Below are 25,883 nucleotides of genomic sequence, written 5' to 3'. Positions count from 1 at the left end.
CCTAAACCATATTGAAATACCACCAGCAACCAAACATGCCTGGTGTCAGGGCCACAACCCAAGTGGCTCACCCTTGAACCCTTCTCCCTTTCGGAGCCAGAAGAAAAGGCAGAGGGATCCATGGGTCATCTCTTGAGTTGTAGGCTCTGGCTTGTGCCCCAGGATGAGCTCATTTCTTATTCTTAGAGACCAGACTCAAATTAAACAAACAGTTCCTATAAATAGAGCGGGGATACGCTGGGCTCCGTGTCACTGAAAGGTCCTTTTCACGGGGACAGACTCCCTGCATGGATGTTCTCGGGTTACCCCGGTACTACGTGTGGCAGGGTTGTACCTTTTCAAGTGTTGTCCAGGAGGGAGAAAATAAAGCAGGTGAGTCAGACACTGGGATTTGGCCCGATTCTGTTGTCTTCATCTCTCTCTCTCTGTCTCTCTCTCTCTTTTCTACATGCTCATTCACACCCTGAGAAGGGGCCGAGAGAGGAAGGAGGTCATGCTATCAACACCCTGGCCAGCCAACTTGGGCAGTTTCCTCCTGGGAATGGGTCCTGGTTCAGATTGTATTTGACAGAATGTTCCGGCCTTTTAGATTAGATTGCAAAGTCCCTCCGGGAATGGCCCAAGTGCTAAGATTTCCTCCTGGTTTCCCCGAATGCCACCAAATGCAGGGTGCCTAGGGTTTCCATGGCGGACCCTGAGCTGCAGATGACAAGGACCCTCATCACACATGGTGATCTTTATGGCCGGGAGCAACGTGGACTGGAGCCCCAGCCCCAGCATGACTTTGGTTTTCGTCACACTGAGGTGTGCTTGAGAGGTGGATGACTTCCCGCCGCCATGATAGCCAAGCGGGGGCCGGAGACGTCCAGAATAACTGAATAAACATAAAATCACAGGGAAAGGAAGCCATTACGTAATGACAGCTCCATTGACTCCGCCAGGCAATTTCAGCGCACTGTTCTAAGAGATTTGTAAAAATTCATTAGGTTTTTCTCTAACCCTATGACGTTGGACTTACTACTATTTCTTTTCTGCAGATGAGGAAACTGAGGCACGGAGAGATGAGGTACTTTGCACAAGGTCATGCAGCTGGTGAGTTAGGGTTGGAGGCTGTGCAGCTGACCCAGAGTGTGGCCGGTGTCTCATGGTGAAAAATCAGTACTTGGAGTATCCCTCTGCTGGCAGCTCCTGCTTCCTTCCCAGGTGCCAGCTCTTCCCACTATCAATTCAGGGGCTTCTGGCGCCTTGTCTTGGGGTGAAGCCCCTCGCAGTACCTCCCCACCCATAGGAATCTTCGAGGCAGAGCCATGGAACTGAGGCCAGGGGATTATATCAGATGTCTGGACTGTTGTGGGGGGAGGCAAAGATGCAGACGTGCTGGACTTTCATTTCACTGGATTTGAACTGGAACTAGGCAGTTTGGGAAGTGCCCACCACCTTGTCCCCACCCCCCAGAGGCAGGCTGGCTACTGGGCTGAGAATGAAATCAATACTGAGAGTAACCAGAACTGCAAAGTGGGTCCTGGTGGCATCCAGAAGCCTGAATCCAGCTGGGCCTGCTGCTAGATAGAACCTGTGCTTCTACGTTGCACTTTTAGGAAATCTTTCCCTTTACTGTTTAAGTTGGTTCAAGTCGATCTTCTATCACTTATAATGGAAAGAGCTCTACCCGAGAGAGGCTGGCCCACAAAAAAACATGGTTTAGTCCAAACCAATAACCCAGTGCCACCCATCAATGAAAGCCCATCTGCATAGCCCACCTGCTCCATTCCCAGTGACTCAAATCCCAAAGGCCATTTCCTGGCCGAAGCTTCCTCAGGTTGCACATGGCACAATTACCTGTCACTGCCCTTGGTTGTCGCCATACAAAACTTGTAGCTACTTGGCACTTATTTTAATCTGCCTTGAAATACACTGAGGTATTTCTATCAATTATTCATTAACATTTATCGAATGCTACATCCTCTTTAGGGGACAGGGATTTGGGGGGAATAATGTCAATCACATATCTGAGCCTTACTAAGTATTGGGCACCCTGCTTGGCACCTAGCAAGCACCAGTGATGTCACTGCATCTTCCCAAAACCCCAATAGATAAGGAGGGTCATGCCTGAGGAAATGAGGACGGGGCACCAAGATTTCAAAGCTGCAAAATCGCCAAGTGAGTTACCACATGAAGCTGGAGATTTCTACAGACAAAGCTTTAGAACTTGTCTCACCGCTCACATCCTGCCAGCTCCACAAATCCCTAGTCCACAAAGAGGATATAAAAGAATCAATAGGTATTAGAGGGTTTTACAAACATTAGACTGTTATTCACCTTCCGATGAACACACACATACAGTAAAGTTGGGGATGTTTTACCTGTTCCTGCACCTCTAGACCAGCTTCTTTGAGAGGCTGTGGAGAGTTTGATCCTCTGGGGAGATGGAGGCACAGGGACTGTGTGCAATTACTCCTGAGAGTACAGAAGGTTAGAGACCAGAGAGGAAGCTGCTATGGCTTGGGTCTGGAATATCTCCCCAGAGCCCAGGCTTAGTCCCTGGCTTGATGCTATTGGGTGGTGGTGGTGGAGCCTTTGAGAGGTGGGACCCAGCTGAGCTTAGGGGAGTCTGTAATCCCAGCTATGCGGGAGGCTGAGGTAGGAGGATCACAAGTTCAAGGCCAGCCTTGGCAACTTAGCAAGACCTGATTCAAAATAAAAATCAAAAAGCACTGGTGTATATCTAGGTGGTAAAACACCCTTAGGTTTAATCCATAGTACAGAGAGAGAGAGAGAGAGAGAGAGCGAGCACCAAGTAGAGGTTGTAGGTCACTGATGGTGTCCCTCCAAAATGATTGTAGGACCCCAGTCTTTTTCTTTCTGCCTCTGTTACATTTGGAAATCTTTCCCTTTACTGTTTAAGTTGGTTCAAGTTGAGGTGAACGGGCTTTCCTAACACAGGCTCCTGTCTTGATGTGCTGCCTCACCGCAGAACCAAAAACAACGGGGCCAAACAGTCAGGGACTCCAAAACTGTGAGCCAAAAGAATCCTTTTCTCTTTATAAATGGATTAACTCAGATATTTGTTACAGTCAAGGAAAGCTGACTAACACAGAAACGGGTGTGAATTTGTATGCCCAAAGCTTGTCCTGGCAGAGTATGATTCCTGAAGACGGTCTTGCCTTGTGGACCATCTTAGATATGGTCTCCTGGGATCGTCAGGAGGGCATGCATCCCCAGCAGACACACGGGGAGGTGGACCACCCGAGTCTGCAAAGCAGGAAGGGATTCCTAAGGTGGCCAGAGCTGCAGCTGCCTCAGGGCTGGTGGCTCCTTCCGTGCCCAGGTATTGACCCACGTGGTGCCTGAGCCCACCCAAGGAAGTACCTTCCTTCCCACCCTTATGGGTCCTACCTCTGCCTGCTTCCAGCCCCCGTGTGCACATGTTGGGAGAGAAGGCCTCGATTTTCCTCTTCCCAGTGGACCACATGGAGGAAGAGAAAGGAGGCTCTCTTCAAAAAAGTCTGAGTACAGGTCAGTGTGTTAGGGAGGACATTCCGATTTTAGGGAAGAGACTAACTGTGGGACTTGGGAATAAAAGGACTGTTTACAACTAGGGGTAAGAGGGAATGTTCTGGGGCCAGCCTGAAGTTCTTATCCAGCGTGGGGACAGGGACTCACCCCACTGAGACTTTAAAGAGACACCAGAGGCAAAGCTAAAGTTCCACGGCTTAAGTTCTCCTCCCCGGAGGGCCAGACAGGCGAGGGGAGCTGCTCGGGGCCCAGAGGTAGTAAGGAAGGCACAGCCATGTTCTTCCCCCACTGGACGCTGCTTGCCCCCCGAGGGAATCATGAGCCTCCTGTTCCCCAAGGAAAGAGCCCCTTCCTCTTCTCTTCAATGCCTTCTTGAATTTCTTTCCTTTCCCTCAACTTATCATAAATGGCCCTGGACTAGTGTTGACAAAGGTAGGCATAATCAGAAACGGAGACAGTCCTCCCAGGGGAACTTCAACCGAGAATATGATTCCAAGACCAACAAGTCCCTGAACCCCAAATCTGGAGACTTCCATTTTCAGCTACCTGAAGAGGTTATGACGACGTCAATGGTCCCCCTGGTTAACATGACCACTGAACCCTCACCAAGCTCCGGGAGCCCTGCTAAGGACTTTCACATACTTCCTTATTTATTCTAAGTCCTCCTACTATTGCCATTTACCAAGGAGGGAAGTAAGGCTTAGAGGAGCCAGCTGGGCAAGGTTTCAAAGCCAGCGGGCAGAGCCAGGTCCAGGCCTGCAGGGTGCATTGCACACCTGACCTTGACGCGGTTCTCAGCACGGGGACCTGGAAACCCACGGCTGTACTCTCCTTGGGCCACCAAGTCAGCTTGGAGTTACGTGCTGCTCTTCCCTAGAGTCCCTCTCCTGGTCTTTGCTGGCCTGTAACTAAGAAACTGATTTGACCCATTCCAAGCACAGAGGATTTTCTCTGTTTGGAAGTTGGTCTGGAGTTTTTTGAGAGCAAAAGCACCATGTATGTGGGGTCGGGTAGTAAAAGGATATGATCTGTAGCTATGAAGGTGGAGACAGGACCAGGGGTCTTCTATGTCTCTAAGGAGATGATTACATGGGCCCTAGTTTGAAGCAGGCAGAGTCAGTATTTAGAGATCATGACATGGCTCTCTAGATGTGAGCTCCATCTCACTGTGGGACTGAGTAAAGCCATGTGCCAAAGTTGTTCGTGTGTGTGTGTGTGTGTGTGTGTGTGTGTGTGTGTATCCTGCTCCTCAGTGGAGATGTTTCAAAACTCTGTAGGAAACAGTATCTCAGTGAAAGTGTCAATGTAGTTAATAAGAATGCAAGCAACCTGGCGCACACCTGTCATCCCAGCCTTGGGAGGCTGAGGCAGGAGGATCATGAGTTCAAAGCCAGCCTCAGCAACAGCCAAGTGCTAAGCAACTCAGTGAGACCTTGTCTCTAAATAAAGTACAAAATAGGGCTGGGGATGTGGCTCAGTGGCTGAGTGCCCTGAGTTCAATCCCTGGTACACACACACACACACACACACACACACACACACAAACGCAGGCTTAAATTATTAGCAGTGTTTCCTCCTCAAGGCCCCTCAGCTCTGAGCTTTGACTTCCTAGTCTATAAAAAGCTTAGAATACCTTCCTCAGCATTTATGAAATGCATTAGCTTTTCACAAATATTCCAATTCACCTTCCCCTCTCGATAAAATGATGATTCTATTTTTCACCCTACTTTTTTTAAAAAAATATTTTTTTAGTTGCTGATAGACCTTTATTTATTTATTTTTATGCGGTGCTGAGAATTGAACCCAGTGCCTCACACATGCCAGGCAAGTGCACGACCACCGAGCCACAGGCCCAGGCCTTTTTGCCCTCTTTTGAAGTTAATGGTGACCGTGTGAATTGCCAGCTAGTGAAATAGGAATGAAAGTGATTTTGTCACTACCAGGCAGAAGCTTTGAGAGTAGGTGTGGTCTGTGTCTCAGCCCATGTTCTGTTGCTATAACAGAATATTACACACTAGGTAAGTTATAAAGAAGAAAAGAATTTCTCACAGTTCTGGAGACTGGGAAGAGCATGGTGCCAGCGTCTGGCCAGAGCGTTTGTGCTGCATTGTAACATGGAAGAAAGGCAAGTAGAGAAAGCAGGCCGAACTCATCCTTTCACCAAGAGTCCGCTAATAAAGAACTCACTCCTGCGATAAAAGGCTTAATCCATTGGCAAGGGTGGTGCCTGTTTGTTCTAATCATCTCTTAAAGATCCCACCTCTCAAAGATGCCACCTCTGTTACAATGCAATTAAATTTCACCATGAGCATTGGTGGGGACGTTGAAACCACAGCAGTCTGCCTTTTCCTCCTCCGAGACTTCCCATCAGCCTGGGTCCCTTAGTGCCTTTGACGAGCACTCCTTCTCCTCATCATTTCTAGTCATCACTAGCCATGCAGCATGTGTGAGAAATAACCCTTATGGTTTGAAGTCACTGAGGCTTGGAGGTTGCTTGTTACCACAGCATAACCTAGCCTATCCTGACTAATAGTGTTGATGAGGGGGTGGGGCAGACATAGAAAACCACACCCAACAAGAAGCCTCTCTATGCCCATGTGACTGGCTACAATAAAAAGGGTAGACAACACCAAGCATTAGCAAGAATATGGAGAGACTAGAATCTTCATATATCGTTTGTGGGAATGGTATCGTCCCCCAGGAAAACAGTTCATTAGTTTCTTTAAAAGTTAAAAAGAAGTTTATTAAGCAGCCTAATGATTTTACTCCTAAATATCTAACTAAAAGAAACAAAAACACATGTTCACAAAAATATTTGTAGGTGAACATTCATATCAACAGTATTCATGATGACTAAAAAGCTACAGTGATCCAAATGTCCATCATCTTGTCAATAGTTAACACAAAATGTGGTATATCCACAGAGTGGAATACTATTCAACAATAAAAAGGAATGGGATACTGATACATGCTATCACATAGATGAATTTCAAAAACACTGTACCAAGGGAAATAAACCAGATACAAAAGAATACATATTATATGATTCAATAGATATGAAATTCCTAGAAAAGACTAATTTATAGAGACAGAAGGCAGATTGCATGGAGCTGAACATGGGTTAGAGGACTGACTACAAAAAGATTGAAAGGAGTTTGGAAGATGATGGAACATTCTAAAACTGGATTTTAATAATGGCGGCCCCATCCTATAAATTTTCTGAAAATCTTTGAATTGTATACATTTAATGAATCAGTTTTATGGTATATAAATTCTGTCCCAGTAAAGCTATTAAAAAAGAATTCTTAAGCATAAAATATCTGGCACATAGCAAAAGCTCAGTAAACTTTTATCAGTGCTAATCATTTCAGGAATGAAACACAGGAACTGAGATCCTGCAAGGAACTGATTAGAAGTGAAGATCTGCGTTCCATAAAGAAGGGAGGTTGCACAATCGGGCGTGGCCAGACACCCACCTCCTTCCATTCCCCAATTTTGTATTTCCTCTCTGCTGGTCACCATATGCAAAAGGCCAGTGGTCACTGACGCTGTCCTGCATGGAGTTCCACTGGAAGTCAGGGTTTAAAATCAGGGGTTCCTTAAGGTTCTCTGCTGAGGCCCTGGGATGCCTTGGGACTGAGCCTTTTGAGATGTCACAGGTAGACTTAGCCTGGTCTGACGGAAGAGTGTTTGACACTGTACATCCTTCCTCCCCCTCAACAGTCTGATATTTCCAATCAAATCCAGACACGTGGTCCCTTACATCTTCTTAATGCTCAGTACCAGAGTCCTCCTTCTATAAATCCTGCAGAGCCAGGAGGAGATGAGAGATGGCTGAGGGGATTGGGGTAGGCTGGGGTTGGGCAGGGCAGGGCAGAGTGGCTCCTGTGCCAGGGTGTCAGAAACACTCAGTACATAAGGTTGTCGTCTGTTGTTTATGGTCACATTCTCAGGCTGATAGATGCAATTCCAAGGAAGTGCCACTTAGGCCCCAGGGTCCTGCAAATGAGACCAAACTGCTTCAGAAAAAGCTATCAAGTTGAAGGGCCTTCGTTTCCATGACTGCCAAAGATGGAGCGCAGCCCTGGGCTACTTTGGCTCTCTGGTTAACATTTAGCAGGAAGCAAAGCAGGAAAGAGATGATGCGAATAATGGCACCATCTGAAGAGCTAGCACCCAAGAGGCAGAGCCCAGCAGAGAAGTGCGGTGCTGATCCCTATTTCTGAGCCCGCTCTCCTAGCTACAGTGTCCTCTCTGTGCATCCTTCTTTCTGGTCACTTATTGGAGAGGAGACAAAGTTTAAATGGTAACTGAATAAAAATGAAGGATTAAAAAAGAAGCACTGAGCCATTGACAAAAAAATGGAGATAAAATATAATGGACAGAAAGTGAAAGATAAAAGAGACATAAGTAAATTAGAAAGCAGAAAATAATAGAATTGATAAGAAATCAAAGAGCTAGCTCTTTTAAAGGACCACTAAAGGCAGGGGGTGGCGGTGGTGCACACCTGTAATCCCAGTGACTCAGGAGGCTGAGGCAGGATCAAAGCCAGCCTCGACAATTTAGCGAGGACCTAAGCAACTTAGCAAGGCCCTGTGTCAAAATAAAAAATAAAAAGGGCGGGGGATGTGGAGCAGTGGTTGAGTACCCCTGAGTTTAATCCCTGGTACCAAAACAAAACAAAACAAAACAAAAATAAAAATAAAAGAGACAAGCCTCTAGCAAGTTTACATGTGAAAAAAGAAAATACAAATAAATAATGCTAGAATTAAGAAGGGATTAGAAACATAGAGACAAAGGATTAAAGTTGAAAGCATCCAGTGGCTTGAGAGGCTGAGGCTGGAGGAGTGCGAGTTCAAAGCCAGCCTCAGCAACTTAGTAAGGACCTAAGTAATTTAGCAAGACCCTGTCTCTAAATAAAATATAAAAAGGGGTGGGGATGTGGCTTGGTAGTTAAGTGCCCCTGGGTTCAATCCCCTAGTACCAAAATAAAATAAAGAAAGCATACTTTTTTAAATTTATGAAAATAAAATAAGGCAAAGCAACCTGCTCAAGAAGAGATACAAAAATTGGATGAGACTAAAAGCCATGGAAGAATCTGATAAAGAACTCCCCACCACTTCCATGAGATAGTGGTTCAGGTGTTTTTGGGGGTGGATGGACAAACTCAGTTACCTGTTAAGGTAAGAGACGCTTTCTATATAATTGAATTGGCTTCAGGCTATAAAAGTGTTTAAAAGTGTCCCAGTCAATTTTACTAAGGGTCCCAGTCCTGATAATCAGGCACTGAGGAGAGAGAGAGAAGGGAAAATGAGGGTGCTCTGGTCCAACAGATTCAGGGATAGTGAGGCGGGGTAAATGGTGTCCCCACAATTGTGAATTCCTGAACCACGCTCAGGACAAGAGAAAAAAAATAGGAATATTGAGAAGGGCACAAAATTATCATTGTCCTACCTGAAATGTTAAAAAGTATCAGCTGAAAAAGTGTTCATAGTGAGTGAGCCCCGCAAGATGGTCAGTTACAAAACCCATAAAAGTTCACACAGCAGGATGGCGAGGGCAGGGCAGAGGGAGGAGAGCTCTGTCACAATGTGCTGTGATGGTAAATAGCTTCAAATTAACTGGGCAAGTTAATCGCTCCATCTTTATGGAGTGAACTATAAAATAGGACTGAAGAACATGAAAAACGGCTTCAACAAATGGCAAAACACACTAATTTCCTAATGTTGTAAAGGATGCCCATCATTACCAGAATAACATAAATGTGACATAATTCCAAGAAAAATCAAATCACAATTTTTAAAAAAAAAATCTGACAAAAGGAATATTGAATGTTCATGTAGAAGAATAAATGCTTAACGATGGCCAGTTAGCCAATAAAAATTTCAAACAGAATAATAATAGAAAGGCAACTATTCAACAAGTTATTAAAAGTCGTTACAGAATGATAAACATTTATGATTGCAAGAATAATCAACATAACATAGGAATAGAATTGAAAGACAAAAATATATCCAGCTACAAACAGATGTACAACATAAGACGAAGGTGCCGATTAAAATCAGGAGGCAAAGAGAATATTTTCAAAAAATGTTGTTCAACCACGAAGCTCATCATTTCAAAGAAGGTTAGGTCCGTGCATTGTATCTCATACTGATATCAATTTTCAGTGGAACTAAGATTTAAATAAAGAGAATGAAAAAAGAATGCCAAAAGAAAAACTGGGTGGATTATATATATATATATATATATATATATATATATATACACACACAAATATATATGCACACTCAAACACAAAGAGAATTTAAAAAATACTGAAAGATTAACAACATAATGTTTTTAAGAATCTAAAAGACAAAGTTATAGAAAAAAGACAAAAGACAAATTTATTCAAAAGGTTTGCAGCTTTTATGAAAACAATGCTCTCAGTAGACATACTTCTTGCAAATAAATAAGAGAAAGGACACTTGGTGGACAAAAGGAGAAAGAATACCAACAGCAAGTCCACACAGACAATCTAAAATGACCAAGAAACATGGAAAATTTCATCTCAATAGTAATAGAAGACATGCAAACTAAATTAGTGAAATGCTATTTGAACTTAGAATATTGATGGTAGTATTCTCAGAGGGTGTGGGAAATAGACCCCTGTTTCCTACCAAAGTGAATGTAAATTGATAAAACCTTGGAGAACAATTTGGTTAAATATATTACAAAAGTTAAAACATGGAAATTCTTTTGATTAAGAATTATTAAACTTAATAAAACTTATTAGTGAACTTTTAAAAACTGTCTCCTTAGAAAATGATCATGCTGTGCACAAAGATTTAGTGAACAAGATACTCATTTCATCCTTGCAGCTGGTTGGGGACAAATGGAAACAAGAGTCAGCACAGTGGGATTGGCTCAGTGAAGCCCCAGTCAATGACAGTGTATGACAGCACTAGCCAGAGTCCATTGTGATTGGTTGGTGACTGTGACGCACTTTTGGAATGCAGTTTAGATACTGCCCACACGATGCAATATTCTGTGCCACTCAAACACTGATGTAGATGAACATTTATAACTTGAACTATATGTAGTGTTAGGCAGAAAAACTTACAAATTAGAATATACTGTATATGAGAAGATTCCATAACATCCATGTGAGTAATGAGAGAAGAATATTCTAGAATACACATTGAAGTGCTGGAAATGATATATGTCTAGTACAAATTTACATACACACATTTATTTATTTATCTCAGAGAGAGAGAGAGAGGGAGAGAGAGAGGACATTTGCATATATAGCATATTGCTATATCTGTCATATTTTATTATTAATTACTGCTGTTAGTCTCTTACTGTGCCTAATTTACAAACTTTCTCATAGGTATACATATATGCATAGAAAAAGCAGTCGATAGATAGAGGGTTCAGTGTTTTCAGGCATCTGTTACCCCATGTGGATAAAAGGACTGCTATAATTTCTTTAGCAGAAGTTCCTTTTGTTTTAAAGATAAGAATATCATGCTAAGTGAAGTAAGCCAATCCCCCAAACCAAAGGCCAAATGTTTTCTCTGATACGTGGATGTTGATCCATAATGGGGGTGCCAGGAGGAGCATGGTAGAAATGGAGGAACTTTAGACAGGGCAAACGGAAGGGAGGGGGAGGGAGGGGACATGGGGGTAGGAAAGATGGAGGAACGAGATGGACATCATTACCCTAAGTACATGTATGAAGACACAAATGGTGTGACTCTACTTGGTATACGACCAGAGACATGGAAAATTGTGCTCCATGTGTATACTATAAATTGAAATGCATTCTGCTGTCATGAATAATAAATTAAAAAAAATAAAAATAATGGTCAATACTGATAGGTGCTCCAGGGTGGAGAAAGGTACTCTCTGGAAAGGTCCTTGACTGGGGTCAGGCAGTCACCCACCGGTCATATGTCAAAACATACAGCCTTTCAGGAGAAAAAGTACAGTATCAAGAAAAATGCTTATTAGCATGTCCCGTAAAAATGTGACAGGATTATGTTTTTCATTTTCTTTTTTCAGATTCTTCTCCTTAGTCCAGATTCGATGAGATCATGTTATGCTTACAATCAGGAAACAAAAACCCTCACAATACAACTTCCAAGTATTATAAAACCCTCCATGGCTTTAACTGCCCTAGGAGTGGGCCCTGCCAAACTCCTCCATATTCCCTCTCCCTCTCTGGGTTGCAGAATTCCAGCTAAATTCTGTTGCTTCCTCTTTCCCACATCTACTTTCTGTTTTTTTTTTTTCCTTCCAGGAGTGCGTTCTCTTCTTCGAGGCTTAATATCCCAGGAATTAATCTATGAAAACCCATTTATTAAATTAGTTTTCCAGAATGAACCACTGGCCAACAATATCAGTTTGGTTATTCATTAAAACAAAAAAAAAAGTTTCGGTAGCCTTTACCAGAAAATTTCATAGCTTTAGGCAATATTTAGTTTTGGTTGTTATTGACAGGAATATGCTTTCAGCATTTCTTATAGGAAATTTTGATCTTACATCAACTTCCTGCCCCCCCCCAGCCTGCATATTTAGAATTTTCAAACTTACATAAACATTATACAGGGCTATGGAGTGAGGCTCAGTGGTAGAACATAGTAGTGCTTACCTAGCATGTGTGAGGTCCTGGAATCAGTACCCAGCCATGGGGGAAAAATTATACCACAAATTACCATGTACCCATTATCTGGATTATAAAATGGTTACATTGAGTTGTTTTTTTTTTTTTTAAAGAATATGGTCAATGCTTTGGTTACAATCTTTGTTCAACTTTTTGATGATCACTTAACAATCTTGGGCTTTTTTATAAAGCTGGTTTTGTTGAGTGTTTCCTTTAAAGTTTCTATTTATGGTTAATGCATATCAGAAATGAAGTATTGATAACACGATTCATTATACTAGTTTATTCCGAGGAAATTAACTTTCTCGCTTTTGAATGATTGAACACATTTTTATGTCAAATGTTTATGCAAACTGCTACTTATTCACGTATTTCAAATGATTCTTGTTACAGCCAAAATTTTCAGCATTTCTCAGGAAAGAATTGTTTCAGCTAATCCTGATTTCTCTAATATGCTTTTAAACTTAATTGAGATTTCAGACTTCTTTGGGATGTTTTGCATTAAAATTTGATTTGTTTAAAACTGAATTACAACTAAATTCTATTTTAAACTTAATAAATTTAAATTTAAGCCTGACAGAAGAAAAGTCTAGGATACACATTGAAGTGCTGGAAATGATATCTGTCTAGTAAAAATTTACATACACACATTTATTTATTTATCTCCTGTTTATATTTTCTAACAATCACAAAACCCTCTTATCCAGCATTTAGATGTCTGCTGTTTCAGTCAACTGAGATTCTGTTCAACTAGAGAGACAGAGAGAGAGAGAGAGAGAGAGAGAACACTGATGAGAGATCATAAAAAATATTTACAATTGAAAGAACAGAAAAAGACATTCATGAGTATCAAAAGGAAGTGAGAAGAAACTGAAGCAAATTTGTTTGACCATTAAATGCTTAATATTTGGAAAATATCAATTCACATGGAAAAAAAATCAGCTTAGACTTATTCCTGCTTTGCCACCGCCCCCCGCCCCCCTTTGCAGTGCTAAAGGTTGAACCCAGGGCTTTGCATATGTCACTTTTTAAAAGGTAGCATTACACAAGATTCATTTGCTGGGTGGCATTATCAAGCTAAATTTGGTTAATAGACAGAAAAGCATATCTTACAATAGGAAACTCAAAGATGAATATTCTAATTAAAGCTACTTGGTAAGGCAAATTCAGTGTATTGGTCATTTGGCCAATTGATTTGCTGTGAGTTGGTCATGAAAGGAATTGACTAAGAGCTAAGTACTCGACACATTTCAATTTAATTCTCCTAATAGGTTCTCTATCATCCCTGTTTTACAGATGAGAAAATGAATGCTTTTGCTGGTTGGGTAATGTAAGATATTAAGTGAGGCTGTTTGAGCCAGAGTTGTGTGCTTAAAATGGTGTGCTTAACCTCAAAACTAGCTCTCTAGCACCCACCTAGCTCTCTGCTCCTGGTGGCCTTACAGAGCACAAACTGATCCAGCAGGCCTCCCTTCTTGCAGGAAGTCTTTCTGACTTCCAAGACCAGACTAGACATTTCTCTTCTGGGTTCCCAGTGAATTCCATTCACGTCTCCATCACAGCACATGCAGTGCTTTGAAAGTGTCACCATGTGTTTCTGCCTTGCCCAGGGTATTGCGAGTTCCTGGAGATCATAAGCACTGACTTTTTCATCTTGGTAGCCCTGGTCCCTGCCACAGGACGCTGGCACACAGTGGGTGCTCAGGGAGGGCACACTTGACACCAGTGGATTTCAGAACGTATCCAGTCTTGTGTACTGATAGTTCCGTGGCTCTCTGAATCATGTTAGCTTAGCTTGGGTGCTGGGGCTGCACGAGTGGGTTTGAGTGGCATATCAGATAACAATCCAGGCAGTGGTGGAAAGTGTTTTCAGATGGGAGTTTGAGTGCTTGTAGATGCCCTACTATTCAGCATTGCTCCCAGGAAGGCAAAGGAGAATAAGGGAGGCCCAAGAACAGTAGCTTTCTGTTTCTTGCTCTCCCTATCTAACCATTGTGTATTTTTCATAGTACCTTAATCACACTGTCATCCTGATTCCCTCCCAAGATGAGACGGTAACCCCAGGAAAGTGGAGGTCTTGTTTGACTCATTCTTTAGTAAATTTCCAGGGCTTAGGGCAATAATTAGCACCAAGTTAGTCTTGATTAATAGTTGTTGGAGTGAATAAGCCTTAGTTAGGTTCCTCATTCCTATCTCTAAAGCTTCTTCTAGCTTTAATGGTATGTGACCCAGGGTCTGTTCTGGGAACTTGACTCAAAGCATCTTATTAACCTGCCAGGCATAATAAGGAGAAAATGAGGATGAGGGGGGAAAGGTACACTCAGACATTGTCAGTGGGACTGCAAATTAGTACAAGCACTTTGGAAAGCAGTATGGATATTCCGTAAATGGGCCACCAGAGGACCCAGTTATCCCACTCCTTGATATTTATCCAAAAGATCTAAAGTTAGCACACTATAGGGATGCAGCCGCATCAACATTTATAGCAACACAATTCACAATAACTTAGTTATGGAACCAGCCCAGGTGCCTGTCAACACATGAATGAATGAAGAAAATATGGTATATCTATGCAAGGGAGTTTCACTCTGCTATAGAGAAGAATGGAACGACGGCATTTACTGGTAAGTGAATGAGTGGGTGGAATTGGAGAACATCACGCTAAATGAAATAAGCCAGGCTCAGAAAGTCAAGGGCCAAATGTTTTTTTTTTTTTTTTTTTTTTTTTTTTGCTCATATGTGAAAGCTAGAGCAAAATAAGAAAAAAAAAATTAAAAGGAGGGTGGATCCCAGGAAAATATATCAGTGGAGTAGAGGGGGAGGGAGGAGGCACAGGAAAAGGGAAGAGCTGTGAAATGAAATTGACCAAATTATGCTATGAATACATACGAATGTACCACGGTGAATTCCACCTTTTTGTATAACTATACAGCACCAATTTAAAAAGAAGCATTAAGTAAAGAGAAGGCAGACCAGGAGAGTAGAGGGAGGAGAACAGGTGAGGGAGGAGGGGGAGGAAAGAGGAAGTACTGGGGAATGAAATGGGGAATTGTATTCCATGTATATATGATTGTATATCTGCTACATAAAACTATAATGCGCCAGTAAAAACACACAGAAAAACCCAGTTTGACACTGTCCTCTAAAGTTGAATGTAACACTTAACCCAACTATTTCACTCCTAGATTGCACATGGATAAGACTGGATAGATGTAAGAATGTTCATGAAAGTACAGTTCATAATATCAGGAACCTATGAGTAACCCAGACAACCAGGAAAGGGAGTGCTGGTGAATAAATTCTGATATATTTATATAATGAAATATTATAGAAAGGCCAAACCGAATGCCTGCCACATGCATCACCAGGGTGGATCTTACCAATATAAGTAAACCCTACAATTACACTTTTTTTTTTATAAAGTTAAAACAACATGTATGCATACACATACTTTATACATATAACACAAAGAAGACTTTTATTTTTATTTTTTTGTGATGCTGGGGATTGAACCCAGGGCCTTGTGCATGCGAGGCAAGCACTCTACCAACTGAGCTACATCCCCAGCCCCCACAAAGAAGACTCGATAAGATCCTATAGAAAAGAATGTCAGGGAATATTAATCACATAACTCAGGATGAGGGTTCACTTTGGCTTGGGAGAAGGAGGGAAATCAAATGAATATGGATATATAGGGTTGATATATGTTTTAATTTCTTGTAAGGTCCTTGTGTTTTTTGTTTTTTTTTTTTTGGCAATGGGGGGAGGGGAAGTTTCGGGAGTTTTATCTTCATTGAAAATATCAAAGAAGTTCATGCATGGATCAATGCATGTTTTGTGGACTATTAAGTACCAGGGGGCCAATTATAAAAGCATCTATTTTAAACAGAAGTTAGACTAAGATGAGGGAAATAAGGTTAAGAAACACAGGAGGTTTGAGCTTGGACCACAGATTGACTAATTCAATTCAAAGGGCCAGATGGAAGGTTCAGAGCTTGTTCTAAAAGGCCCCATTATGAAACTTATCTCCACAACAGCTCTCAGGAGTACATTACAAAACACCCACCTGAAGAATGTATTTTCTTTTGTAAATATTCTCTTCCATTTCCGGACGGCACCCAGACCCGGCTCAGTAAAGCCAGCAACCGAGGACATGGATTCCTTGCTTTTCACAACAACTGAACTTTCCTGTCTGCTCCAAAGACTCCTCTCGTGTTCTCTTCTTCCTACGAGGCATTAAATGTGAAATAAGGTCTTGCTTGGCAGTTTGCCACCAAGTATCCTTTTGCAACTTCTGTAACCCATGCTTATAGCACAGCGGAGCTCTGTAATGCAGATTGGAGTGCTGCGAACACAGGCTACTTCCAGGCAATGAGTTAGTTGTCATTGTTTTAAATAAGTAACTGTTACTGCAATTCCAACTATTACAAATACAAAAGCTTGCCCTGTTTTTTGGTTTCTTTAGGGCCTGGAGAAAACAACGACCTGTTAACTCTGATCTATGGGATGGGCTCTGCTATTCTGGCACAGAGTAGGCACTTCAGAATGCTTGTTGAATAAATAGACATGATTTTCCAAATACTAATTTTTGGATTTCAAGAGAAAGACTAGTTGAGAACATATTTTCTCTGGACAGTGTTTTCTATAGCAAAAAGATCGATCTAAAAAGTATGAATGTATTTATGGCGTATGTCAAAAGAAGTTGTAATCTGAGACTATCTTTGGGAATTACAGACACTGATAGGCATTGCGCTTGAGGACATCCACATGGCAAGGACATACCTTCAAAGAGTGTACAGAATCTGGAGAGGCAGCATATGTGCATGCACACCGCCCGCCCCCCCCCCACACACACACTGATTGAGCAATTAGGAGACTAACAAAGCCCTCCCACATAGATGGCCCTCTTGTTAAAACGACAAATTCTCCAGATGGCTTGGACACAAACCTTGAATTTCTTTGCCAAAAGACAGCAGCAGGGTCTAATGCTGGTCATATTAGAAACCAAAGGGGAAAATGAAAGACATAATTAAGTCCTTTGGGATGAAATTAGCCGTCAAAATGAAAGAAATACAGACCTTTCCCATAAGATTATCCATCAAAAGCAGATATTTGCAAGAGCATACCTCTAGAAGGAGAAAGGAAAAGTTCCTTTTCCTGTCCCCTAAGGCCATTTTATCCAAATGGAGAAAAATCCCATATACTTTTCAGGAAGTCATAGGAGGTTCATGCACAGACACATGTTCATATTTTCCCAATTGAGGTTATTTATATTAAAAAAAAAAACTGAACCCCCGTCCCTCTGCCGGTGACTGCTCATTCTTTGAGTGACTCCACTTGCCAAACTACTTCATTCTTTGTTATTGTTTTGCTTTCCATCTAAGTCCTGTGTTCGTTTTCCCCTAAATTAATATGCTTGCTGGTAAGCTGGTCTCCGAGCGTGAAGTCATTTTTCCTGTGCGTGTTTTGCAGGCACCGCTGACAGTCAGCTCTTGAGCGCAGTCATGCTGTAGACTTGACCCGACTTGCCTCCCCGGGAACACGAAGGCACAAACAGCCCTCTCCACCCGGTGGCTGCCTGAGGTTGGGTGGGGCAGAGTCCACAGAAGGTGCTTCTTTTTCTTGGCTACCTAACATCTCCCCACCACCACCACTCCAAATTGGTTGCCAACCTGGGCTTCACCCCTTCTTGCTGCTACCATTCCCTTTGGAGAGTGGGGTCTTAAGTGAAAAAATAAGTAACACATGCTCTGGGAGACTGGGATCAGTGTTCGATGATACAACATCGGGGTCCCGCAGGCCGGTGTCTTTTATGGGTTTGCACCCACACACAAGCAGACATGGGTATGGATGGAAAGAGAAGAGCTACCTGGAGCTTCAAGACACAGCACACTGAAGATGGGCTGTGGCTAGGTGTTTTTACCTCCGCCAGTCTGCGAGTTGTTTTTGAGTTGTAGACGGACACAATATCTTTGTTTTATTTGTTTATTTTTATATGTGGTTCTGAGGATCGAACCCAGTGTCTCATGCCTGCGTGGCAAGCGCTCCACCACTGAGCTACCACCCCAGCCCGGCTATTTCTTCTTTAAAAAAAAAAAAAAAAACTATTTAAGTATCATTTACATAGAGTAAACTGTACATATTTAAAGTGTCCTTTGTTGATTTTTGACGTATGCTGAGAAATCATCACTGCTAAGATCACAGACATTTCTGTCCACTCCAAAATGAGTTTCTTTGTAGATATGGCCAATTTTTATCTTTAACTTGGAAGGCTTCTTGGTTTTGAGGGGATTTGACTCACTTAGAAGCCCAGGGTTTAATGTGGGGTCTCTGATAGGATTTAAGGATCCCACAGCGCTACACCCCCCAGTGCACCCTTCCTGGGGAGGTGGGGCTGCGGGGGGAAATGCTCTGATCAACAAGGCTCAGGACTTCTGTTCTGACTCACGCTTGTCCTGGGGCACATACTCGGTTCCGATAAGAGGCAGTGAATCTGTCCTCCGTTTTGTTTATAATGAATGAGTCACGCTGGAAGTCAGGCATCTCCTTTTCTTCTCTCCCATGTTACGGGGTTAGGCAAGAAATCAGAGGCAGAGACACCCCAGTCAAAGCGTAGTCATCCTGAAAGTGTCCGGTGACTCCAGCCCCAGCAGTTTAGGACTCGTGACTCAATGGGGACCCCTACTGGTGAGACCAAGAGGGCCCGTGCCGAGGAGCTAAGATCTGCCTTTCCCACACCTCAAGGGCAGACGGGGGCGAGGACTTGCAGATGTACCAGAGGAACGGGAAGCTGCAGCTGAGGTCCTTGCATCCTGCATCCTGTCCGCCCCACCTGCATGGAGGGGTGAGCTCCAAGTGTGAGTCACAACCTTCAACCTAGGCCCACACTGGAGCAATTAACTACATAATTGCTTCAGGAGGAACCTTCCCCCAGCTGCAGGCCGCCCCCAGGGTGCAGCTCTCCAGGCTGCAAGCCAACAGCCTTCAACTCTGTCAATTGTAAAGCCCCAGGTTTAAAAAGCCAAGTTGCATTATTATTATTATTTTTAGCCAATGCCTTCTTGGCCCACTTCAGATTCCTATACCCAAGTCCTAATGGGAGCGGGGGTGGGGTGCTGTCTCAACTAGAATTAATGTCATGATCAAGTCAACATTAAGTAGATTTATCGGCAGTTTCAATGCATTGAAGCAAAGCGCTTTGTTTTGAGAACAAATCACCATAGCAACTCGGCCGCCCCAGTTACAGTAAGCTCAGCACAACCAAAATAAAAATCCTTACCAAGTCTTGGGATTGGCTGGGGAGAGCCACTGAACCTCTGCTGGCCGCTTCAGGTGCCCTTAGCCGGCACGCGGTTTGACTTTGTAACTTGCTGAAAGGGATGCTTTCAATAATAATAAAGCTGAAAACTTGGCTTACAAACAGTTGGGCTTCTAGGCCTTTCCCCAGCCAGTGTACATACGGGCAGCCCTCTCGGCCAAACAGCACCACTGCTTTGTTAAAATAGAAGGCTTCAGAAAAGCGCTGGCTGTTATTCACTGTGACTTGTGGTTCTGTGCCAAGTTGGAGGTACGCCTGGTAACATAAATGCTCCTCTTTAAGAAGAGGCAAATCAATACAAAAACAGGTTTTCTGTAGGAGTGAAAGGAAGAAAAGCAAGGCCACTTTTATTATTATTTTTTTCTCTACCTCCAGCTCTGAGCATTAGCCAGAGCTGTTTAATTGTCTGTTCTTCTCTGGGGCATTCTCCTTCTCCCAGTCTGCTCTGCTCCTGCATCCCCATCACCCATGAACAGAGTCACCTTTGACCTGGGCCTCGCCCCGATCAGTCTCTTTTCCCCATCTTTACCTTCCCCGTGGCTTCTCAGCCTCTCAGGCTGCAGTGTGTCCCAGGCCCCTGCCCCATGACCCATGATGACCAGTGTGCTCTGAGGTACATCTTGAGGCCACCAGCACCAGGACTTCGGCACTCCTAACCTTTGGGGTCAGTGCCTTGAAATTCTCTCCTGCCTTTCAGGCTGGTTACTGTGATTCAGTTCCCTCTCCCTTTCCTCCCCGAGTTCTGTGTCTCTATCCTCCACCTAAAGGTGGGCATGGTCTGAAGCTGTCTGCTGGTCCTTCTGTGTTTCTTCACCTTTAGCCATTTATGCAAAGCCTTCACCTCTCACTTCTGTGCAGATGTCTCCTCCACCTTAAATGGACCTCACCTATCTCATAGTAACTATCAAACTGAGCTTATCCTTCTTCCTCTAAAACAGGCCCTTCTCTAGAATTGCTTTTTTTTCCCTGTTAAACACTCCCATTATTTCCTGAGTCCAGGCTTCAAAACTGGCTTTGGACTCCTCCTAGGCATCTATTTCCTTTGCCCCATTGACTGGCCTACTTGGATACCTCTTGGATACTGGCCTACTTTGGCTACTTCCATTTCCAAAGCCATCTTCCTCTTTCTGGCCCTCATTACCTATTGCTTGGGTTGGGTACAGTGGCTTCTGCAGTGATCTCCCCACCATTCCACCCTGCCAGCCAGCAAGGAGTGGGAGAAAGAAGGTGAGCTTTGTGATTTGAATTTGCAGTTATTTCCGCTGTCGTTTTAATTTCTCAATCTCTCCAGAGTCTCAGTCTCCTGGTTGTAAGGTTATGATAATAATTATCAAGTCCCTGGCACACTGTAAGTGCTTAATTAATAGTAGTTCCTTTCCATTTCAAACTCAGATGGACTTTTTGGTCACATCTTTTCCTTCTGCTTTTCTACTGAATTGAGGACAAGCCTCTTATCCTATCCCTCGGGAGCCTGGTACAAGGTGGGCCCACTATGTTGCTCCTGCCTCACTGTTCACAAGTCTTCAAACACCATTGTTCCATTTCCATGCATCTTTGCTGAGCTGGTGGACTCTACCGAAGGGCCCCACCACATCTGTCTGTTGAAGTCCTAGCTGTTATTTCAGACCCGTCTGGACTTCCACCACTGTTCCAAGGCCCCTCCTAGTCCTTCTGTGGATTTGCCCTTCTCCTCTGACCTCCAGAGCACTTACATCTCTCCTGTGTCAATTTCATTCTGCTTGCTCATGTTCTAGATTTGACGTCTCTTTATGACAAGGCTGTGCATCCCTGATGGCAGAGACTGTTAACAGCATCAAACCCAGACAGTTCTGCACCTTATGCAATGAATGGCTGACGCTGGACAGACCTGCCCAGTCACGCTTCTTTACTAAATTGTCTTCTCTCCTAAGCTGTCGGGTGTCACCCTTGCCAGAAATAAAGTTGCACAGGGATGCAACTCTCTCACTCAGGCAAAGGCAGTCTCTAATTGACACCACATTCCTGAGCTGAAAATCATAGGAGAGGGTTCCTTTCAAATGTGCTATGCCACTATTTCATTAGACCTGGTTTATTGACTATTTTCACTAATCCCAGGAAACCCCTTTGAAATCACAAGTTTTGTTTACCTTTCAGTCCTCAGAGAGTCATGTTCTTCTCAGTGTAGAGATATCTTGGTCACACAGAGAGATTCCTGAGAATATTTAAAATTCTTCTTTTATCATCCATGAATCTTTAACACCCAAAGGTTATCCATGACTCCACAAGGGAGGAAATCAGATCAAACACTGGGCTTTTGCAAATAGAATGCGAGTCCATTGAGCAACAGGCCAGCCTCTTAAAATTGTCTGAATTCTTAAAACTAATATCAACTTGCAGTTTTTAATATATTAATATCATAGTACCCAATTATATTTCTCTTTATATTTAAGAAATTATATATATATATATATATATATCTTACACAGCATATATGTATGTGTGTGTGTTATTCTCTTCTACTTGACCAGTTTAACTTAAGGATGCATGAGGTTGGAAGTGGGTCTTATCATTATATGGGAGTTATATGAGGTCATGTTGGCAATACTCTTGCAAAGTATAATTTTCAAAAAGTTAAAAGTCTCATTAAAAAGAAAAAAACAGAAGTCAAAGATTCTACTTGACTGAATTAATGAGGAAATCAGGAAGATGTTAAGACTGGTTTAGGAGAAAGTCAAGGACCTGGAGGTTTAGGGTTGGTCAGTCAAAGACATGCAGAAATAAATTTGCCAAGAAATGCAAAACAATTTGCTTTTTCTAGAGCATATTTGTAATTAGATATAGGAAAGTGGACACAAACCAGTCTCACAAACTGCTCCTTCCCCAAATCTGTCCACAGTGTTTCATTCTGGGCTCTAGATTCAGACTACTTGATTTCTGATCACAGTTCCACCATTTACTATGGGTGATTGTGGGCAAATTACTTAACCTCTCTGTGTTTCAGCTTTGATCCTGTAAAACAGGATTGAGCATCTTTATGGTTTTGTTGAGGATTAAATGAGAATGCACAAAGCCTCAACAAATGCAAGTCATATTACTAATAAGGTTCACTAGGCTGCCGAAATTTTTATTCAGATATTAAAGCATTTTGAGTAATAAAGTATCCCATGTCTCATTAAAAAGGGATATGGAGCCACATTGTAAAGCCAAATCAAGAATAATTAAATCATTGAGATGAGACAATTTGTAAATTAATAATTAAACTTGCTTAAAAAATCACAGTGATCTCCAGGTGTGTCAAAGGGGACAATTCTCTTCCAATTTTGATGTCAAAGGAACAAGTATCCATGTGGTGGGCATACCAGGAAAATTAACCTTCCTTAAGATGTCCCAGGAACTGTGTCTACTGTGCAATCATTGTGTACCAGAGAATTGAGTATTTTCAAAAGGAGGATACTTCCTCCTTCCCTTGGTTAAGTAGATTGTTGCAGAGTGAAAATAACTCACAGAAAAGTATATTTATGGCAAAAAAAAAGTGGGGAGTATGTTGATGTTGTAGAAAGTGGATCACTAGCAAGTCAGACAGCACAGGCAGTTCACCAATGTTCAGCTTTAATCATTTATTCTGTGTAATGAAAAAGAAAAGATACTCTGAATTTTAAATACTTACTAACACGTTGGCAATATATGCCCTTTCACTATACATTTTATTTTTGCTTTGTCTGTAACATACTGAGGAGGATGTTGAATAAATATACATTTTATCACACGCACGCACGCACACACACATTGGTGACAGATAGATATATTTCAGTTTCATCTTCCTCCCATCCAAATCTTGACTTACACAACCATAAATTAAAAAAACACTAGCACAGTGGTAAAGGCTGCTAAAAAGACGGGTCATGAAGTGTTCAAGTTCAGGATCGGAAAGGAAATGGCTATGAGGCAAAATAATAAAGCACAGTGACAACTCATTTCGGAGCCTGGTGACATGTGAATATACTCTAGGCTGAGAAAAGAATCTTCTTAATGTGTTGGTTTTTCAGGGGCCATTTCTAGGTTAAATTGAAGACAAAGGAGAATTTCCCTAAAGTTCTCTGAGCCAAAAAAAAAAAAAGATCAAATTATGCTTCAAAACCAAGAACGAAGGTCAATAATGCCTGTCTCCCTCCTCTGGCTACTTTCCCCAGATTTGCTTCAGGGAAGGTTTTCCTGCTGAAGGCCCAGGCTTAGTCTTGTACTAAGTCACTTCACCACCACCAAACCTGGATTTATTCCTTTGTGTCCTGATGGGTTGATGAACGAGAGACAATTATCTTCAGGTCCTGCTGAGCTGGGGAATTGCATTCTTAGTAGACACCCAGTCTACTAAGCCTCAGACTGAAGAAACAGTGACTTACAGTATTTACGGCCACTATGAAAAATGATTTCTTCCTGTGTAATTTTAAGGAATATCAAGAGAGGTACTATGATTTAAATAAACAAAACTCAAAATGATTTCTCACAATATTTCATGAGTTTTCAAGTTTTTAGGCAAAAAACTTGTAAAATCAGAACAGCAATGATGATCTATCTGGCTTTTAAAAAAGGTCTTGAAAAAGCTACACATGAGTTCACCAGTAAATTGGGTATTTGCTAGTTGGAAGGAAAAAGGCAAAGTTAGTAAAATGTTGCTACAAAATAAAGTAATACTTTAATTTTGCAACGGCATGCATCTGTAGTTCCTTTATCAAAGATTCTTTGATTGTAAAAATTCATAAAAAAATTTGAGAAAAGTAAATACTTGATGAATATATTGAAAGTTTTCCACAACTGGAAATACATTAAAATACACTCATTTAGTTGGGAGAGGAAGTAACAGGGAGAGTCCTTCACCTATAATGACCAATTAAAGTTCATTAGAAATTACTGGTCGAAATTCAAACATACAAGAGACGGTGTACCTGTCTTCATGTCCCCGTAGGTACAAGAGCAGGCGGCAGATTTTGAGAGTTAAGGGACACTGGAAATAAATACAGTTGAGACTGTTATCCACATTGTATCAGATGACACGGGTTGCTTAATATGGTAGCTCTCAGAAGGACTTAAGTTTTGAACGCTTGGAATGAAACCCCCATCATGGAACACACTATGTGAAGATTTTTGTTTTATGTAATGACACAACAATAAAAGGCAGGTGGAATTATACAAGAAGAAAAAAAATAGAAATTACATACCCGAAGCTGAAGTGCTAGGCTAGGGTGAAGAAATGTGACAATGACCATTGTCATTTGAAGTGGTATGTCTATTTTAGTGGTCAATACACTATGATTGAACTCTTCCATAAAATAATAAATTCAGAAGTGAATGCCAACAATTAATGTTGTCATCATTCAGTGGGTTTGTTTCTTACCCTGGAGGGTATAGTTTTATCCCTGGGACAAAACTAGTAGCTCAAATCTTTATTCCACCTGTTTCCTTCTCTGTTCTCTACATCACCTTACGGAGTTCATGGTCATCAAACTGGCTCTTGATACCCCTCAATTCTTTCCTGAAGTGCCCTGTAGGGAGTTCCAAACCCACAGTCTGTATCCAAGGGTTCTGTATCGTAGATTTAACTGAGAATCGAAAAGATTTTGGAAACAAAATAAAATTGCATTTGTGCTGAATGTATATAGACACCCCCCCTTTGTCATTATTCCCTAAACAGAACAGTCTAACGGCTACTTACCCAGCATTTACACTGTATTAAATACTTAGATAATCTAGAGATGGTTTAAAATACACAGCAGGATGTGCACAGGTGGTGTGCAAAGACTACACTGTTTTATAGGAGGGACCTGAGCATCCATAGATTTGGTGCCACAGGAGGGTTCTGGAACCAGTCTCCACGGACAGTGAGGGACCAACGTACTTTTAAGTACCAACAAATCAAGATGCCAATGAGAGGTTCAGTAAGTGCTTTTGTTAAAAGAGAAGACATATTTCTGTTACCAGGGTCACTGTCCTAGTTCATCATGACCAACCAAGAAAGAGCTGACACTGATCAAAGGTTATACCGGATGACAGGGACAGCAGAACTGATGCCTACAGCAGCTCTTGAGGTAGAAAATTGACTGCTCGTTACTAAACAGTGAATAATAATGGCTAAGTTAATAATGTTTAAATATCAAAGTTTAAAAACTGCAGAGATGCTATGGAGACCGTGCATGCACACCTCAGTAAAAAGCAGACCTAAGTCAATCAGGAGGAGATTTAGAAGGAATTAGTCTCTTTATACATTTCATTTGAGCTTTTATATATTCTATGCTTTGATCTTCCATTTATCTATAATCCTTTTATCTCAACAGGAAAGAAAGAAAACTCAATCTTAAAAGCTTTGAGGATTGCTCATGTTGGAGAGCTCACCCAGGAAAAGGAGGAGGTGCCTGGTACAGGAAC

The 25,883-nt window shown here is 42.1% G+C and overlaps 1 long non-coding RNA gene and 1 other non-coding gene across 4 annotated transcripts in view; one reads left to right on the top strand and one right to left on the bottom strand.

Moving 5' to 3' along the window:
• Positions 1–243: 243 nt before the first annotated feature.
• LOC144257051 (uncharacterized) overlaps positions 244–25,883 on the top strand; it is a 64,495-nt gene continuing 38,855 nt past the window's right edge. Inside the window, exons 1-3 of one of the 3 annotated variants that reach the window (XR_013344365.1) lie at positions 244–372; positions 1,038–1,092; positions 25,793–25,880. This is a non-coding gene — a long non-coding RNA (uncharacterized LOC144257051). Of the gene's footprint in view, positions 373–1,037; positions 1,094–25,792; positions 25,881–25,883 lie in introns of those variants that run through there. The other 2 variants (XR_013344367.1, XR_013344366.1) reach the window with 2 other exon arrangements.
• Positions 15,659–15,732, bottom strand: Trnaa-cgc (transfer RNA alanine (anticodon CGC)). Its single transcript has one exon. It is a non-coding gene; the product is annotated as a tRNA-Ala (tRNA).

Source organism: Urocitellus parryii, chromosome 9, assembly GCF_045843805.1.
Source record: "Urocitellus parryii isolate mUroPar1 chromosome 9, mUroPar1.hap1, whole genome shotgun sequence".
Taxonomy (NCBI): domain Eukaryota; kingdom Metazoa; phylum Chordata; class Mammalia; order Rodentia; family Sciuridae; genus Urocitellus; species Urocitellus parryii.
The sequence above is the reverse complement of the archived record's forward strand: the minus strand, read 5'-3'. Positions and strand labels throughout refer to the sequence as shown.